Raw genomic sequence first — 18,553 nt, forward strand, 5'->3', positions numbered from 1 at the left:
ATACACATCTAGTTATTGTACTACTTCGATTTTAGAGGACAAATTTATATTAAAGAAAAAAGAACCCCCACAAAAGCCTTAATTAATATGTTATTACTGAAAGTCATCCTGAAAGATATTTACTCTTAAAATAGAATGAATTCGATACAGATGGAGAACTTCCACACCATATCTAACAGTAGCTTCAAAGGTAGTGGAAAGGTAAGAGGCTCCTTTTAAAAAGTCATTACAACATAAAGGAGTCTTCAGAATTAGGATAATAGTTTAACCAAATGTGTCTTCTTTCTTGGACACAAACCTATGAAATTATCAAGTCAAACACGTATAAATGTCTCTTTAACAAAATAAGAAAAAAGATAATTCACACAAATATTTATCTTTCTGTTCCCCCAATTTCCAATTCAGAATTCACATTAAAGTTCATTGAAGCAACCGCTCTGATCATAGACATAATAAAAGACAGCATCCAGAATGTACACAAGATGCTTTAGGTCATTCAGTAAATTGCACAATAATACCTACAGTCACACAACACAGAACCTTACAGGAAATGTGAAGAGTAGAATTCCATTAAAATATTTGATATTTGCGGAGAAATAACAAAGACTGCTTTATAGTCAAGTCATTCAAAATATGATTGATTATGATTCTCTAAAGATCTGTAGAGATATAAATAGTTTCAAGATTTACAATCAGACAACTATGGTAATACTAATTTAGATTTGAAATCAGACCACAACATTAAATATGTCACAGGCTAATGAAATTCAAAGACTGTGTCACACACACATATTTCACAGGTAGTAGTCAAATATTTGTTAAGTGCCATGGCCCGAGATTACACGCTGTGAGCGCTGCATTCTCTGTTGTCACGAAGCTTACAGCTGAATATGCATGAAACAGGAATAATGAAGTTCTAATTGCTTAGAACTAAAGATAAGTACACATGGGATCAATTATTTGGAGGAGAGACCATGGAGCAAATGGAACCTGACCTAGGCTTCGAAAGATGGGGAAAATATGCCCAAGAGTAGGAGAGAAGAAATATCCTGAGCATGAAGGATAACATGAAGAGTAGAGGGTGTAGAGGGATGCCACATATGTGAGCAACAGAAAGGAATCCAACTGGAGAAGATTAAAATGGAAAACTGTGGGAAGATAAAATGGTAACAGATTTAGAAAGACTGAGGCAGGAGAGTAAAAGCTTAGGTAAATTCTTCAGCAAGGGAATAGTACAAATCTTGAGATCCTTGAACTTTATAGACAGGATGAGTGGTCTAGAAAAATGAAGTGATTCACTGAGAAGCTCCAAACCTTGTGGTTTAGTCAGTCATGACTGATCCTTCACTGGCTCACCAGGATAAAGGACAACCTCAGAACAGCAAAAAGGTACTTTAGACCTATTGCTCTCCGCTTGCTATTGGATTGTCAATCAACACCCCAAGTATTAAGTAGGGGAGATTTTATATTCCTAAGAATAGAGGTAGTGTCTGTCTTATACAGTGGTCCCCCTTATCCAAGGAGGACACATTCCAAGACCCCCAGTGGATGCCTGAAACTGTAGATAGAAAGAAACTCTACATATATCTTTTCCTATACACACATACCAATTGATAAAACTTAATTTATAAATTAGGCACAGTTAATAAATTAACATTAACAATAAAATATAATAATTATAACAATATATCGTAATAAAAGTTATATGATGGTGGTCTCTCCCTCTCAAAATATCTTATTGTACTTTATGTACAGCATGGATGTGCTGGACAAAGAAATTATTCATGTTCCAGGCAGGATGAAGCAGTCAGAAAAGCACACAATTTAAAACATATGAATTGTTTATTTCTGGAACTTTCCATTTAATATTTCTGGATCACAGTTGACAGCAGATAAGAGAAATCATGGAAAGAAAAACTGAAGGTAAGGAGAGACTACGGTATTTTATTAAAAATGGCAAGCAGTTTATAAAAACAGCTTTAATGGAAGAATAGATGTGTTAATAAAATGGTCAACGATGACAAAGTTCAGGAAGTCAAATTCAGAGAGAACGCTACAAACTCTGCTAATCTTCCACAGGGCAGTTTCAGTAAAGAGGTAAAAATGTCAGATGAAAAGGGATAAGAAAAGGGAACATTGATAAAAATGATAAAGGTAATGGATGTAGAACACAGAGTTAAAAACTTTGTGGCTAAAAAGAAGACATCAACAGATGAGATACTGTACCAAGCAAAGCCTTCATTCAACATTCACTCTTTCATGTCATACTTTTTGAGCCTATTGGTATACAAGGCCCTGTTCTTGTCCTGAATGATAAGTCTAAGGGACTCCTACACAGTTCATAACACAATGAGACAGAAAGATTTATAAAGAAAAAACGTTAAATGGGAAAGCACATGCTAATAAAGATATCTGCAAAAGGTATCAGGAACAAAAAGGAAGGAGACACTTAAAAAGGACGATAAATTATACAAATTTTGAGCACAGAGGAAAGAATGTGTATGTTCTCACCTTTACCTTTCTAACAGGAAATTAGAGGATGAGAGAGATGTAGACAATTACATCAGGAGTTAGGAAAATCAGGGGACCAGCTTAGATAAGAAATCTCTTTAGCTGATGCATAATGATGTTTTAAAATACATTTAAAAACATAAAATTTAAAAATGAAGTTCATGCTCAATAAATCAAATACACAAATATAATGATACTTTCTTCTTTTTTTTATTGCTCAAAGTCTTTGGCTAAAAATTATTTTTTACTATCTCTTGTGTCATGGATTTCCTTTGAAAATGTGGCTAGAATCTAATAAACCTGCAGATTTACCCTCCACAAAAACTGGAGACTCCTCTAGAGTAGGGGCAGCATCTTTACTAATCACTGACAAGCTCAATAAAGGTTTGCTGAATAAAAGAAGGGTATGTTCCCATATCCAAGAAGTACAGGAAAATTTAGTCCTATGAGCTAGAGAAAAAGAGTTAATTTTGGAGGGAACTCAAAGTACATCAGAAGATAGCCAGATGCTGGGATTCACTATTCTGCTCAGTCTCGTACTGAGTAGGCCAGGAACCTAGACTTTGATAATTTTAAGAATAGATCTTCAGACACTTGTTCATGGTTATATCAGGGCTAAATTTCCAAGCCAGAATTTTTCATTAAGAAACTTGTAGTGTCCCAAGTCTTGCATGTGATTAAGTCTGTCCATCTGTTTTATGCTTGGATGTCCCTTTGGACAAAGATAGTAGCACCATTTCTTCACTGCACCTCCCAGGCATACATATGGTGGTAACAGTAAAACAAAACAGGAAAATAGAACCTTCACTAACTGTTCTTTACTAGGCCCCCCCCCCCTTTTTTTTTTAATTGTATGAGTACACTGAAAATAGCAGAGGTTGGTTAACTGTAGTTTTAGTAGCGCGATTTGAAAAACCTTAAAATACATACACTATTTCACACCCCATTATACTTTCAAATTCCAGCTAGGACAAGACCTGTAAGTGACCAATGCTATGAGAACGGATATTCTCACAGAATTTCTGGCACATACAAACAGAGGAAGTCCCAAAAACCTCATGAGAAAATAAGCCCTTCGAAGACTCTCATCCCAGTTTTTTGGGCTTCCTCTATATAGATAAACTTCCATAAGCCTTCAGGCTTTCGGGTCTTTATCCAAATCCGCTAGAGCTTTGATCCTTGAGAGGTTTACCAGTCCCCAAGATAGACAGAGTTCTTTTGGGGGCTGGGGGGGGGGGGGCGGGGGGAGAATACCAAGTTCCTATAAAATGCTTTCTTAATAAATTAAAGCAGTTCTATTTAGGAATAGAAAATCATTTAAAAGTCAGAATTTATAAAGCATCCCTTGATGTTGAAAGCTAGGATACTTTGTTTATTTTCAGTTGTTTGTTTATCTTATTATTGTTTTTCATGTTACAGCAAAGCACTAAACCAGAACAGTTCACTTTGGGGTTTGACCACTAACTTTCTGTATTCACTGCAACGAGACTGCATTTTTGAAAAATGAATTATGAAAACAACTTCATGTGCTTTTCAAAAAAATTATTCTTCTGCCTTTTAGATGAAGAACCCCTGCAGCTACCTTCTACATTAGGGGAAAGTAACTCAGTCTTTGTGTTAGTACATAGTACCGCTATCTGTGTGTGAGGTTGACCTGGTATAATCTGTTTACTAGAAGTGTTGGTAATTCCAAAATGCCATCTTATCATTTACCTGTTGCCCCAAAGTATGTTTTCCAAGACATTCTATACCATAAAAATGCAGAGGAAAATGGATAAAGTTGAAGATAAAAGTAAAGAGAGAAAATAACAATGGGCTTTGTTGCTGCACCGCAGGGACAGCTTGTCAGGTCAGCGCTGCAGAGAGGCACATTCCCAAACCACTCATCATTAACAGACTCACTTCCACAGGAAAAGAAAGAAAAAGGCAGAGTCTGAAAACTCCGGACAAAAGAAATCCCTGCAGACAAAGTAAAAACAAATTAAAAGACCTCTTATAAAACACAGATGCTACAAGGAAAATAAACTTTCTGAGATTTACTGGGCTTTGACAAACTTGAACATTTGTGGAAAAGACATCAGCAACAACTCCCAGGTAGCGTGGCTGCGGAGCAAGGCTCCTTTCTGTTTTATCTTCGCCCTTTCCGCAGAAGCCGCCAGGCTGGCATTCTTAGCTTCTGAATGCAGTGACGTGAGAACATGTGAACGTGGCAAACCGCCAGCTGCAAGGCATTTCTGAGGCCGGCAAGATCCCGAAATTGTTGACCACTTCAGATTATGTTAAATATTAATCAGTGTATCTCTGTCCATGTGTGCATTTCTTTTTAAATGCAAACAGGAAGAGGAAAAAATAAGATATAAAAGAATTATATGCCTTACTCCCTTTCTTTCCCTTTAGAACATTCCCCTATCCTACCAAATGGTGAACCAAAGGGAATAAAAGCAGTTAATTTAGTATTAAGTAATCAAAGGATCATAGTTGTAGATCAGAAAGTACCTTTAAAGAGTTTTGAGTAAGAAAGAAAACTTTTTTTATTAATTTCTAGAGGCACAAGCTACAGATTGTTCTTAATGGGGGTAAAAAGAAGATTCTAGTAACACAAGGTATAAGAAACTAAGAACTACAATGGAATAAAGCAGACAAAATGACATGTTTGGAGCATAAAGGAGCATTGTCCTTTGTGGTCATTAGGGATGCAAGGAAAAAGGTAAAAATGGCAAAGATTCATTTGTACAAAACCAAAAGGAGCCTAGGTAGCGTTGACAGTGCTCTAGAGGACAGCCACGTTATTAGGATGCTCTCCCTTTTTTGATCCTTACCATGGACACAGACCTTACACGCTTTAGGCACTCCATTTTTCTGAAGGTTTACAACAGCAACCACCCTACATTAGATATTAGACTCCTACAATAGCATCACATTCCGTCCACATCACCTTTTCCATATACTCATCCACAAGATTCATTCTTGTTCCAGGAATTAAGCCTCCCAGTGTCCATGGGCTGCTAATATTTGAATTCTTACATTTTGAAATTGGATTAACAAGCCACGGTAAAAGCCAATGTTGATGTGACAGCCTCGTACTCCTGAGAAGATCATTCTACAGCAAGAACCCTGTCCCCCGATATCCCACTGCTGTGCTCCTTCCAACAATCTCCCTACTCTAAGCTCTCTACACGTTATCTACTCTCTACTTATTGTTCCCAAATAAAACCCGGGCAATAAGTTCATATGGAGCTTTTCTTGTGCTCTTTGCTTTACACAAAAGACCAAAACTTTTGGTCTGCTTTTAATATCCTGCTGTACAACTGACAGGGATAAGCAACCAAAATATGCCAATGAGCTGAACTAAGTTAACTATAGTTGAGAAGCTCCCAACATCTTGACTGTAAAGGAAGAGTATAGAGGTAGCTGGTTTTGAACCATTTGGTGGAAATCTGGGCTCTGAAAAAGTTAAAAACACTGCTTAGCTCTTGCTTGCCATCTAATTTAACACTGAGGCTTTCTCGGGCAAACACTTGATAATTATTTAATCAAAACCAAATAAAATCCTTTCAGAAAAATATAAAAAGTATCTTGTGAAAATGGGAATTTCCTGAATGTGGGATGTTTGGGTTGGGATGGAAGTCTCTACTTCGCTTTCTGTGTTCCCCCCACCCCTTTTCTAGATGAGAATGACAAGCTTCCCAGAGGCAGTTCCAGGACATTCACCCTCCTTTCTGACCTTTTCTCAGGCGTATTCCAGAATAATCTGTAATCTACTCAAGTAGGAAAAGGAAACAGCAGCACTCTGGTGAGAAATAGTGCCTTCTGACCCACATACCAAACTGGGCGGAAGCTATGCTTGTTCACAGGAACCAAGCAAGTAGAACATGCAACTAAAAGAAGACGAATAATATCTACATCTTTTGTAAAAGACTGTTAACACAACAACCAAACAGTTTAGGTGACACAGTTCAAGATGGAAAGAGCTCAAGGACAGTGCTGGCCAGGCACTGACTTGGTTCTCCCTGTAAGCTTTCTGGGCAGTGCTAGAAGGAATACTGCAAACCTTCGTGCATTTCAAGCGAAAACACTTGTTGCTTTTTCACATAAACAATTCAGGGCACCACAGCCCTTGCTCTAGGGACTTTGGGGAGGGGTGGGAAGGTAGGAGGATAAACCTCCAACAAAATTGACCTGAAAACAAGAAACAAATCCTTTCTTTCTTTCTTTTTTCTTTGCAAGATGGGGATTGAGGTTTTTCACAATATGGTCATCACGTCTTCCTATAACATACAGACGAGCCTACATGGACCTCTGCTCTAGTGCTTGCTTACTGAATGTCAGTAGAATTAAAACTTCTGGGGAACTGACACGCCACTAAATATTAAATAATTATTTATAAATATATATATTTATGCAAATATTTATATATACATTTTTAAATGAACAATATGCCAGGTAGTTTTCCTTTTCTAGCCTGAATACATTTTACCAGTTAATTATTACCTTAATGTGCTCATGACTACTATATGTAAATTGGGACATTTTCCCTTCCTTAAACCTAAAATAAACTCAATACATTTAGAAACTTCATACATAAAAATTAAAAGTTGAAAGGAACTAACTGTTGCTAAAACTATATGTAGAGTAAGGACTGTCTACACTACTCCAAAAATATGCTAAAGCAGGATTAGAACTAGGAGTCTTGGTTGCAAAAATAAATCTAGAAAGGGAGATCAGAGCAAGAATTAGAACAATGTTTATAAGGTGTCAAGAATACAATAAAAAAAAAAGATACAATCAGAAGTGGGGGGGGGGGTAATAAGAAATATGTCCAAAGAGTTTCAGAGATAAAAAGGTGTATGGAGACAGGCAATGAAACATATTGTAAGAAACTCTGTGGCTACATTTCCTCTCCACTGTCATTGTGGCACAATGTAGTCTAGATCACACAGCAAACCCAAATTTATAAAATGAATGAATAAAGTCTCCCCTCATAGGGGGAAGTTCATGACCTTAGTTTACATTTCTTAGAAAGCTCCAAGATTTGAAATAAAGGAAATTTTAAAGAGCTGGTGTTCTTAATATTTAAGAAGTATTTGCGGATTTTACTTCATTTTAAACATTAGGATTATAGTTTGCTACTCTTTCAAAAATCAAACAAACCCATATATATATTTAACAACAGAGGGGACAAAGCAAACTCTGTATACATTAGAAGAACAAAAGAAAAAGATCTTGGAACTTTTACTTTAAAATTATTCCTAAATCTAACATACTTAAATACCCTCAACATTTCCCTCTCTTCTGAATCGAGCTCAAATAGAGTTTAGGGACTAAGTGCTCAGAAGTCAAGACTTTTACCTAAGTGAAAAGTCCCCAGAATTAAAAACCCCATAATCTAGCATTTCTTAGACCATATTTGGGGTTAAATGAGCTCCCCAAAGTATAAATATATCCTGAAATTCTTTGTTTCAAAATACCCTAACACCCAGCTCTCCCATGCTTATCTCACAATGAATTTTTTATCATGTCAACAGAGCAAACAGAAGCACTTCGCTGTTCAAGGAAAAAAAATATATAGAACCTTATCTGCATCACTCAACAAATATAACCTGATTAGTCACACTGTTAAACGTATAAGATGTGGGAGAATTGAGAACTGGTTCTGAAGGAAAATCAGACACTTTATAAGATAAAATATTAAGTAAGTTGCAAGATTTAAGGTATAATTTTTTAGACTCGGAGGATTCACATTTATTTAACATTTGCAGAACTTGTCTTTTCCAAACACATTAAACATTGTATAGTTAAGGAAAAAAATAAATATTAAAACCAAAGTATTTTCTGTTGAATAACAACTATAGCAGTAAACTGTAAGCAATTTTACTAAAGATGCTCTTCTCCCCACAACCTCCTTCCTGCTCCCCGACCCCCACCCCATGGAAGCCTTCCTTCTTTTTACCCATGACTGTTAAGGATATTTTCTGGCTCTATTTCAGCATCATGACTCAGGTCATGAGAAGTGTCAAAGATGCATTTCCTTCAGATGGGAAAGAGCAGCAGATTTTTAACAACCACACAAACATGGGAGTACAATACAAAAAGGCCAAATCAGCATTTCTGATAGCAGGGAAGATAAAACCTTTTATATTCACATGCATTTTATTTCCAGCTTAAAACATTTCAATATCTTTCGATCAAAATATGCTTATATATTCTAGTCTTGAAGAAAACAGGAAAGCTATACTGCACTTAGCTGCCTAAATTTTCAAAAATTTGTGCAAGAGACTTATACACGAGAGAGAGAGAGAGAGAGAGAGAAATCAAAGTACATCATATGAATATCAGCAACTATTAAGTCCTTGTTTTCTAAACCGATTTTCCAAAAGCAAAACCATGAATTTACCTGTGTACATAGGAACTGCTTTGACAGAAAGTTCTTGAGAGTGAGAACCACAAAAAAGAGTGATACCATGGTCATACCTAAGAAATGTTGACTCTGCTTCCCTGTCATTCTTCTGCTTAAGCAGAAACACTTTTTCTTAATCAGCTGGTTCTTTGCCAGAAAACCATATTCATGTATCAGTATTGTCATTTTATAGTTTCTCTCATCCATGATTTTTACCAAACGTGGATACATTTCAATAAACACTAAAACTGGACAAGAGTGAAGTATTATTAAACACTTATTAAGCATTCCCCACTAGAGGTGGTTCTGAACACTAAAAAATGGAACGACCTGTCTCTTCTCAAGCTCCCAACAATGCCCACATTAAATTCACTCGACCCATTCTGAAATAGTATAACTCTTGTGCCTCCTTCTAGCTTCAATATTCTCACCTGCAAAAACACATCATCCAATGGTAATTACTTTTCCAATGAACCTTAAATCCTTTTCCTTTTCTCATCCTCCTCCAAATTCTAAATGTCATTTTATGCTAAACACAATAGGTGTGATAAGAACTATAATAGTTTCTATGTCTCAGCCCTGACCCCACTTTCCTTACCCTTTTGTAGTTTACAAACTATAAGCCAACTGCCATATTTTTATTTCCTGTTCATATTTTAAGTTCAAGACTACTCATGGCTGCTACTCTCACTCTGATTATTTCCAAATCTGTTTATTTGGGCCATTAGACATTGGTCATCATGTATTCTAAGAAGGCTAATTCCTACTCTCTTCTCCCTTTCCAATTTTTCTAAAATCAAATTCTTAAAAACAAATTATTTCAATGGAACCTAACCAAAACGTTCTTACATGTCTTCCTCCCTGGAAAAAGAAGACCATAGCAACATATAAAGGGGTAAACCAAACCCTCTTCTAAGTTTATTGCCAGAAAGCTCCATCACCAAACACCACCCCTTTATGGGGAACTGACAAGTCGAAGGGAAAAGTGAAATACAAATTGTATTGATTTGGATACTCTAATAAAATTACCAGTTGGTATGACCTTCTCATGCTCAAAGAGCTTCCAATCATTTCTTTAGTACATGTTTGTTGGTTAGCTGAATAAAAATAAAACCATGAAGTAAATTAATAAATAACAAAATGTTAAAATAAAGTAAAAATGAGAATGATCAGCCAAGGATTCCTAGACATTCAGGCCAATATTTTGGTTTAATCAGTGTAAGATTGGGCCTGGGTATCAGTGCTTTTTAAATCTACTTAGGTAAATTATAATTTCAACTGAGAAGCATTGCTCTAATATGAAAGATAATGATCACAACCAAAAAAATGAAAAAGAAAAAACAGAAACAATATTAGGTCTCTATATTATGGTTCAAAAACAATAATTCTATCTCAAAGAGAGAAACTATCTTATGTCTGTCAAATAAGAAAAGGATGTAATAATAAAAGAAACATTCAGGGTAAGAATATTAAAAACATGTTGCTGAAATAAAAATGCAATAAGAAGGTTAAAGATAAACTGGGGACACTTATAAAGTGAAACAAAGAAAGCAATAGAAAAAAGAAAAGAAAGTTAGGGGTTCAATGTAGGAGATCTATTTCCAACTGAACATGATTTCCAGAAAGGAGCTAAAAAAGAAAAACCTCGAGGAAGACTATGAAGAATTGAAAGAAGACGCCTCTGGGGAATGACCCCAAAGAGCAGGGTGGGCAGCAGAGTGCCGCCTTTCATTATCAATCTGTGGTATTATTTGTCTTTTATACTAACTGCATGTATTACTTTGATAAAATGATAATAAATAGGTAAACAAAAACAATAAAACTATTAAATGTTAACAGAAAAGAGAAGTAGAGATTAACTAAAAGCCCCAAAAAGTTCTTAATTGTGGAGTTTAATCACTCTGGTCCCATAAAGTAGAGAAGTTAGGTCCTTGAATAACAACACAGAGAATCAAAGAAAGGAATTTTTAGAAAATGCAGACACCACTTAATTAACTAAAAAAGTTGCCTCCGTTCAATTACCTGAATTTATTCAGAGAACCCCGATATCTGGTGGAGTGGTTAAAACAGATATTAATTGATAATAATAGAAGGGTAGGCAAAAGTAAATTTACAACTCTGAGTACACAAAGCAGAGTGTTTATTGTTGTATTATTATTTATTAATTATTGTATTACTTATTTGTATCACAACTGTAAACCTACTTTTGCCCACCCCTTATAATGCAAAAGTTAAATTCTCTAAGAAGACTTTGAAGAATAAATCATAGAAAACATAATAAGAAGGCAGCTGGATAATTATAAGATCTTATAAGACATCAACATCCATAGAACACCAGGTTCATGCCAGAGTTGCCATGATTACATTCATAGGAAAGTTTAGAAAAGATCGCCCTCTAGAGGCATGTCTAATTAACCATTTAAAATCAAAACCACTTAAACCCGGAGTCTATGATTTACCAATGTAAAATAATACAGAGAAAATACAAAATATTTCATAAGCAGTAAAAGGCAAAAGAAGAAATTTCAGGTTAGCTTCCATTGCTAACTACCTTACCTGGCATTTATTTTAAGGGAAAACTTGCAAAGAGGAAAAAAATGTGCACTATTCCAAATAAAACAGATAAAAGATAATATCAACAATATAAGAATTTTTAAAGATACTCCAAGATAATTTATTTTCCTCAAAAACTATGCTACCTGAACTGTCCTCTCAATATTTCTTTTTTCTTTTTTTTAAAAAGGAGAGAAACATCAATGTGTGGTTGCCTCTCACATGCCCCCAACTGGGGTCCTTCCTGGCCCACAACCCATGCCTGTGACTGGGAATCAAACCAGAGACCCCTTGGTTCACAGGCCGGTGCTCAATCCACTGAGCCACACCAGCCAGGGCCTCAATTTTTCTATTAAGCTAAAACTGCTCTACAAGTCTATTAAAAACTATGCGATTTTTATTTAATTTTTTTTTCAATTAGTGCTTCTTAAATGAAAGCACCTTGTTTCAGTTGCTTTCCTTTCAATCCACTGTCCCCAAAAACTCATCTGTTCAACAATAGGAAGTGACATAAAAGTGTTTAAAGATGTATGATTTTGGTATACAGTACATGCAAAAATAAGCATAATATTATAGCAACATTTTTAAGAATGATAAAAGAATTTATATGAAATCATATTCACTGGGAAAAATTTATTAGACTTGAAAACAGCCAATTAAAAACTAAACTTCATTTGAGCTGAAACAACCAAGTACATGTAACCAGTAAAAACTCAGGTACTAAACTATGATATAGTCTAACAAAAGATTTTTATCCACTTAACATGTATATATGTTATGCATATATTATATATATATACACTACAGTATACACACAGACACACACACAGAGAAACACACACACACACACAGAGAAACACACACACACATATATATATACTGTGTGTCCTATGAGGCATAAAATTTAAAGCAGAGTTACAGTACACATGATTGATTTTTCTTGGCAAAAAAATGAAAACACACAACAGAAACTTCAATCCATAAGTAAACAGTGATGTGGAAAGAGAAATCAAGAAAGAACACATTCTTACTGACTGTCTTAAGTAGATGAAACTATGATATATAAGGCTAAAATGTGTGGTTGCTTTGTATTTACTATTGTGATGTGGTCCGTATCAAGAAAACTATGATCAACAAAAGTAATCACAATAAACCATTAAATAAAGGCTATAAAAAGTTTGAGTGGTAAAAAAAATAAAAATCATTCAGATGCTGAAAAAGAAAAGTAATGCTACCAGTTATTTAAAAGCACTGACACTAAAACATGGAGGTTTCAAGTCCAAGAAGGTCTCAGAGTCTCTTCCATTTGGAAGAAGAATCTGGAATTCAAGTGTCAGAAGCTATGACTCAAATATGGCTCCTCCCCTGAGGGCCAATAAGTTAATGGGAAAAGAGACACTTCCAGAAACTCTGGAGAACTGTAGAAATGAATCCAAAATCCCTCTGACAAGTCACTGGAAATAGCAAAAAGAAAAAAAAAGAAAAAATCCTTAAAAGCCCTACCACAGAGTAAATGCCATATTCTTAAATCTAAACTGGAAAAGTAATTTTCAAAATAAAGAAATGCAAAAGGTCAAAAATAGGTGGATTAAATTACAAAACTACATTTCCTGATGTATGGATTTTAAATAAGCAAAAACAAATGAAAAAGACAAAATCATATTACCTTCACTTTTCAGTTTTGTTGGTGTCTCCATTTCAGAAACAATGTCGGAAGTCAACTTATCAATATTGAATCCGAGACTAAAAAGCTTGTACACAATAAGGTCACAATTATATTTTTCATTCACTCATTATTCAGTGAATCAGCCATTTATTCAGTATTCTGGATAAGAGGCTATACTATACAAAAATATGAAAAATTACTCAATCCCCTATAGCTCAATGATTAACAGGATTAATAATGATACTAATCATAGCAGCTAATCTTTTATTGAGTATTTGACATGTGCCAAACACTATTCAAAGTGCTTTAATCCTCACAGTAACTCTATAAGGTAGGTAATATTATTTTCCCCATTTTACAGAAAGAAAATTAAGGCACAGGCAGATTTAAGTAATTTGTCTAAGATTAAAGAGCTGAGAAGTCATGGAACACAGATTCTACCCCAGGTAGTCTAACTCCTTGTCTTCCAACTGCTTCCCCACGCAAGTTACAGCTTGGTAATGGAGAGCATAGAAAATAAGGATCAAATACATGAAGTCTGACATTTTATGTTAAGAGGGAGAAAGAGCATCATAAGCTAAACTGAGCTTGAAAGATGCATTCAGCGTTTACTTGAAGAAAAGAGAGAAAATCAATTCAGGTGTAGGGACAAGGTGTTGAAGCTGGAAAGCAAAGGCAAATAATTAAATTTGCTTGGGGCTTAAATAATAGTGGAAAAATGGTTTCTTCATTCAGGCAAAGTTTACTACAGTTAGTAAAGCCTATTCTCCTCCTAGAGGACCATTTTTGCAACCTGTGCCTTTATCCTTAAAGCTCCCAAAACCTGCAACCATCTTCACTTCTTATATTCATGAGAAAACAGAAGCAATCTCCTCTTTTCCCTCTAACTACTCCCCATCTTTCTGCTCCCCTTGATATCAATGCTCCTTGAAAGACTTATCAATGCTGGTCACCAATTCCTACCTTCTAGTTCTTACTAAAATCCACGTCATCAGGCCGCTACCACTCCACCAAACTGCTCTTAGGAAAGCTACATGTCCTATACATACATTACTAAATTTGATAGTATTCTTTCTTTTCCTCAGTCCTTACCTTAATTGACCTATCAGCAGATTTTCACATATTAATCACTCCCTTTTCTCAGAAAAAAATGTCTTCATTTGACCTCCAGGATTTCCTATCTATGGTCTTCCTTCTATGTCACTGGTACTTAATGTAAGGAGGCCCCAAGGCTCAGTCCTGGGACATCATCCGTCCCCACCCCACCCCCTCGCCCCATACTCAGTCCCTTACGAGGTGACCTCACCCAGCTTGGGGCTGTATCTAGGCCTTGCAAACATTTACCCTCAGCCTAGTCCTTTCCACTAAACTCCAGACTCATAAAACCAACTACCCACTTAACATCACCAGGAGGTCAAAGACACAAAGTAAACGAAACATTTCCAGAATGCCTGATCCTCTCCCTATCCCCAGCCCTGTTGTATTTCTCATTTCATTTGATAGCAATCCCATGCTACCAGCTATTCAGGCCAAAAGCCTTACTAGTCATTCTGAATCCTCTCTTCTCTCACACCAGACATAAAATATACCAGAAATCCTGATGGCCCTACCATCAAAAAATAGCAAAAATCCAATCACTATTCAGAATCTCCACTATACAGAACTCAGTCTGTGCATTCTTAACACAGATTTCCATTCTGATCCTGCCCAAACACCGTCTTACCAGGTCAGTCTTATTCTCAAAACTGCCCAGCTTCTCCAACTCACTCTAAGTGAGAGTCAAAGGTTGACATGATCTGGCCACATTTCCTCTCTGACTTCATCTTCTACAATGCGCTTCTAGTACGATGCTTCAGCACTTTCCCTACTCAAGAATTTTATACTAGCCGTTCCTTCTGCCTGACATCTGCATGACTTTCACCGAAACTTCCATCACGTCTTTGTTCAAACATCATCAACTCAGTGAGGCCTGCAGGAAGCATTCTACTTTCAAACTGCAATCTTCTCCAGGCATTCCCTGTTCCTCTTCCATCCTCTGTTTTTCTTCATAAAACTATCTATCGATCTAGCCATCCTCTCCATCATTCCTATCACTTCACTAGAAAGTCAGCTCCATGGGAACAGGGACATTTCCCTCTTGCTCACTGCTATATTCTTAGACTTCAGAAACAGTGCTTAGATCTAGTAAACACTAATTAATAGTTGCTGAATATGAATGCATCTGAAAGTTGTTAAAATGAACAGCAATGTTACCATCAATGAAAAGCACCTCATTCTGACAAGTAATGATTTAAATCTAAATTGCTTTATTAGAATTTCTAAATATGTTCAAAACTTGGCTCAAAGCCTTAGTCTACATTTTACCAAATACTACGCAAGGTACAAAGATAGAAATATAAATAAGAGCAAGCCTGCCTTCATGGAAGTCAATCTAATGGGAGAGACAGGCAAGTCAATGACCAATCAACATGTTATGATATAATAAAAGTACGTTCAGAGTGTCAATATCAAGGCTGATGCAGATAACACAACATCAAGAGATGTTTAAGAGAGGCTAAAGAGATAAAGTGATATTTTTAGCTAGATCACAATGAAGTAGGGTTTTAGTAGACATTCAAGAGGATAACAGTTCAAGTAGAGATAAGGATACAAAGAGGAAAGGTGCCAAGAAGTGAATACGTGAGGCATTTTTGGGAAAGGATGCAGCAACCTAGGTGCTGTGGGACAATAAGCAAGAAATAAGATGGGACCTTCTCTGACATTTTACAAGGATGGTGAGACACTGAAAGGTTTTAAGCAGAAAGGTGGAAATTCGTATTTAGGGTTAACAAAGGAAATGTCTGTGATATAAAAAAGGCTGGAGGCTATTGAAACAGGTGATGGGGCTCTCGATCAGCTGTGTGCTGTAGATTGCTTGCACAGTCTCAGAAAGCCTGTGGACTCTTCCTGTGAATAACGGTTATAAATGTATGAAATAAAATACATAAAGGGCACCATTATATTGAAGTATCAGTATTAATATATTTAAAAATTAAGTTTTGCTATAATAATGTATGTAATAATAGTAAAATCAGTAATAGTATGAGTATAAACTATATTTCAAAATATATTTCAGTAATTCAAAATGCTAAAAAGATATATAGTTCATATATAATACGAAAACGTGTGCTTTTATGGGTGACAATGTCACAAGTACTACTAATGTTACTGTTTTCTGTTGTCTATATTCATAATGAAAGGAAACACTTAATATTGGTTAGAAGATAGTAAACATAGGGATGTAATTCTTTGTATCTATGTCCATGGATCTTAGGTTAAAAACCCCTCACACAAATTAAGGTTCGGGCAATAAAAAAAGTAAATCAAAGACATATTTAGAGAGAATTTATTTCAAATAAATAAAGGTCCTCTGTTAAAGGAAGAAAAAAAAAAAGGCAAGAAGATAAAATAATCCAAACCTACACTGGACTGACTCCAGAGAGTAAAAAGGAAGTATCCCGATATCAACTGCTGTTTAACAGTTTCCTTTACTTTGCTAAAAAGAGCACAAACATCAGTAATACCACCAAGCATGATTCATTTTCAACATGAATCCCTCCCTGTTGAAAGTTTACATTGTTTTTGACCAGCATCACACTGTTTATCCACACAAACTGTAAATACGTCCTTTTTAGAACTAACCAACAACAATGCCCATTTTGTTTTGACATGTGAAATACAAAGAGAACGTGAAGAAAAATGACCATCACTCTAATGTCAGTGCTTTAAAAATGAGCAAAACTACACAGAGTAATGGGGAGAAATTCCAACATAATAAAATTTGAATATGTGTTAGCAGTAGGAAAATAAAGAGAGCTGTGAGCACTAGAGCTGAGAGAAAATAGCATATTTTGACCTGGAAATTGAAGTATTGCTCTTCAACCATCTGTTGTTTTACAAATGACAAATCCTTAATTGATGGCCACTTTGTACCCTTCAGCAAAAATATATTCAAAGGAATTTGTTCACAGTCATTTAATATCTATCTTTTCCTTAGACTAGAAGATACACAGACCAGAGATGACTATTTTTGGGGCACATTATTCCCAAAGCTTAGGACAGAACCTGGTTTGTGGCATGCTTATAAGGGAAGAAGAACAGGAAGAAAAAAGCTCAAAATAATACTCTCTGAAGACGTGTAAATGTAAGGACTACATATCTGAATTTTTCTATCAATACAACTGGTTTGTTGGTCAACCTAGCTACTCCACATGCACACTGACTCTCTCTCCATCAAGCGTTTAGTAGGATTTAAGTAAAGAAAAATATTCAACATCAACAAAGAGAAAGGTCCTCAAAGAACCAATACTGTCACCTAGTTACATGACAAAATATTTATACCAAAAAAAATGTAAGTAATTATTTAAGTAAAATTTCTTCAAATGACAGAAAATAAGAATATTGCGTAACTTTCAACTTCTTTTAAAATTCTAAATACTTTTATAAATTGCTGTTTTCAGCTGGCTCTGATTCTGAAAGAGTTACAACCTTGAAGGTCATAGGTCACTAGTTAAGTTAAATACACATGAATAAAACATCACATGAGGAGAAAACAGAGGTCCCAAGTTTTTTGAGTTACAACACAATTTCTCCCCAGGATTCCATATACCTATGTTTTTCAGGCTGTACTAAAACTTCCTACAGAAAATATATTTCTAAGTTGGTTAGGTATTACAAAAGGATATGTGTTCAAGCAGAAGCTAAAACAAATAAGGATCGGCGATTTCCACAAGAATTGCGAAGAGTTACTCAAACTTATACTTGTACACACGTGTTCATATCAGCACTGTTAACAATAGCTAAAGGCTGGAATCAACCCAAATGTCCATCAATGGAAGAATGGATAAAAAATTGTGATATATACACACAATGGAATATTATTCAGCCACAAAAAGGAATGCAGTACTGATACATATAACAATGTGGCTGTACCTCCAAAACGTTATACTGCAGGGAAAAAAGCCAAAAAGTCACATATGGTATGAAGGCAGTTATATGCAATACCCAGAACAGGTAAATCCACAGAGATGGAAAGCCGGTTAATGGTGCTTAGGGGCTTGAAAAGAAAGAAATGAGGGGTAACAGCTTAATGAATGAAAGTGTCATCTAATGTCAACAAATAATTTTCTGTCATTCTGATGGGAATGAAATGGTACAACTTCTCTGGTATTAAACTACCAAGGTCAAGGTTTGCAACATTTTAACCAAGCATTTCCACTTAAAATGAGTACATATGTGCACCGAGAACCAAGTAGAGAATTTTTCAGTGCATCATTATACATAATAGCCCCACAACAGAAATGACCCAAATATACATCAACAGTAGTAGAAAGGATAAATAAACAATATGTGGAAGTGTAACTGTACAATGGAATATGTAGGAGCAA

The 18,553-nt window shown here is 35.6% G+C and overlaps 1 protein-coding gene across 12 annotated transcripts in view; it reads right to left on the reverse strand.

The window, feature by feature from the left end:
• The window catches only part of BCAS3 (BCAS3 microtubule associated cell migration factor), a 489,419-nt gene that overhangs the window by 306,607 nt on the left and 164,259 nt on the right, over positions 1–18,553 (reverse strand). The gene's annotated exons all lie outside the window — the stretch shown is intronic.

Source organism: Furipterus horrens, unplaced genomic scaffold, assembly GCF_987537825.1.
Source record: "Furipterus horrens unplaced genomic scaffold, mFurHor1.1.pri manual_scaffold_11, whole genome shotgun sequence".
Taxonomy (NCBI): domain Eukaryota; kingdom Metazoa; phylum Chordata; class Mammalia; order Chiroptera; family Furipteridae; genus Furipterus; species Furipterus horrens.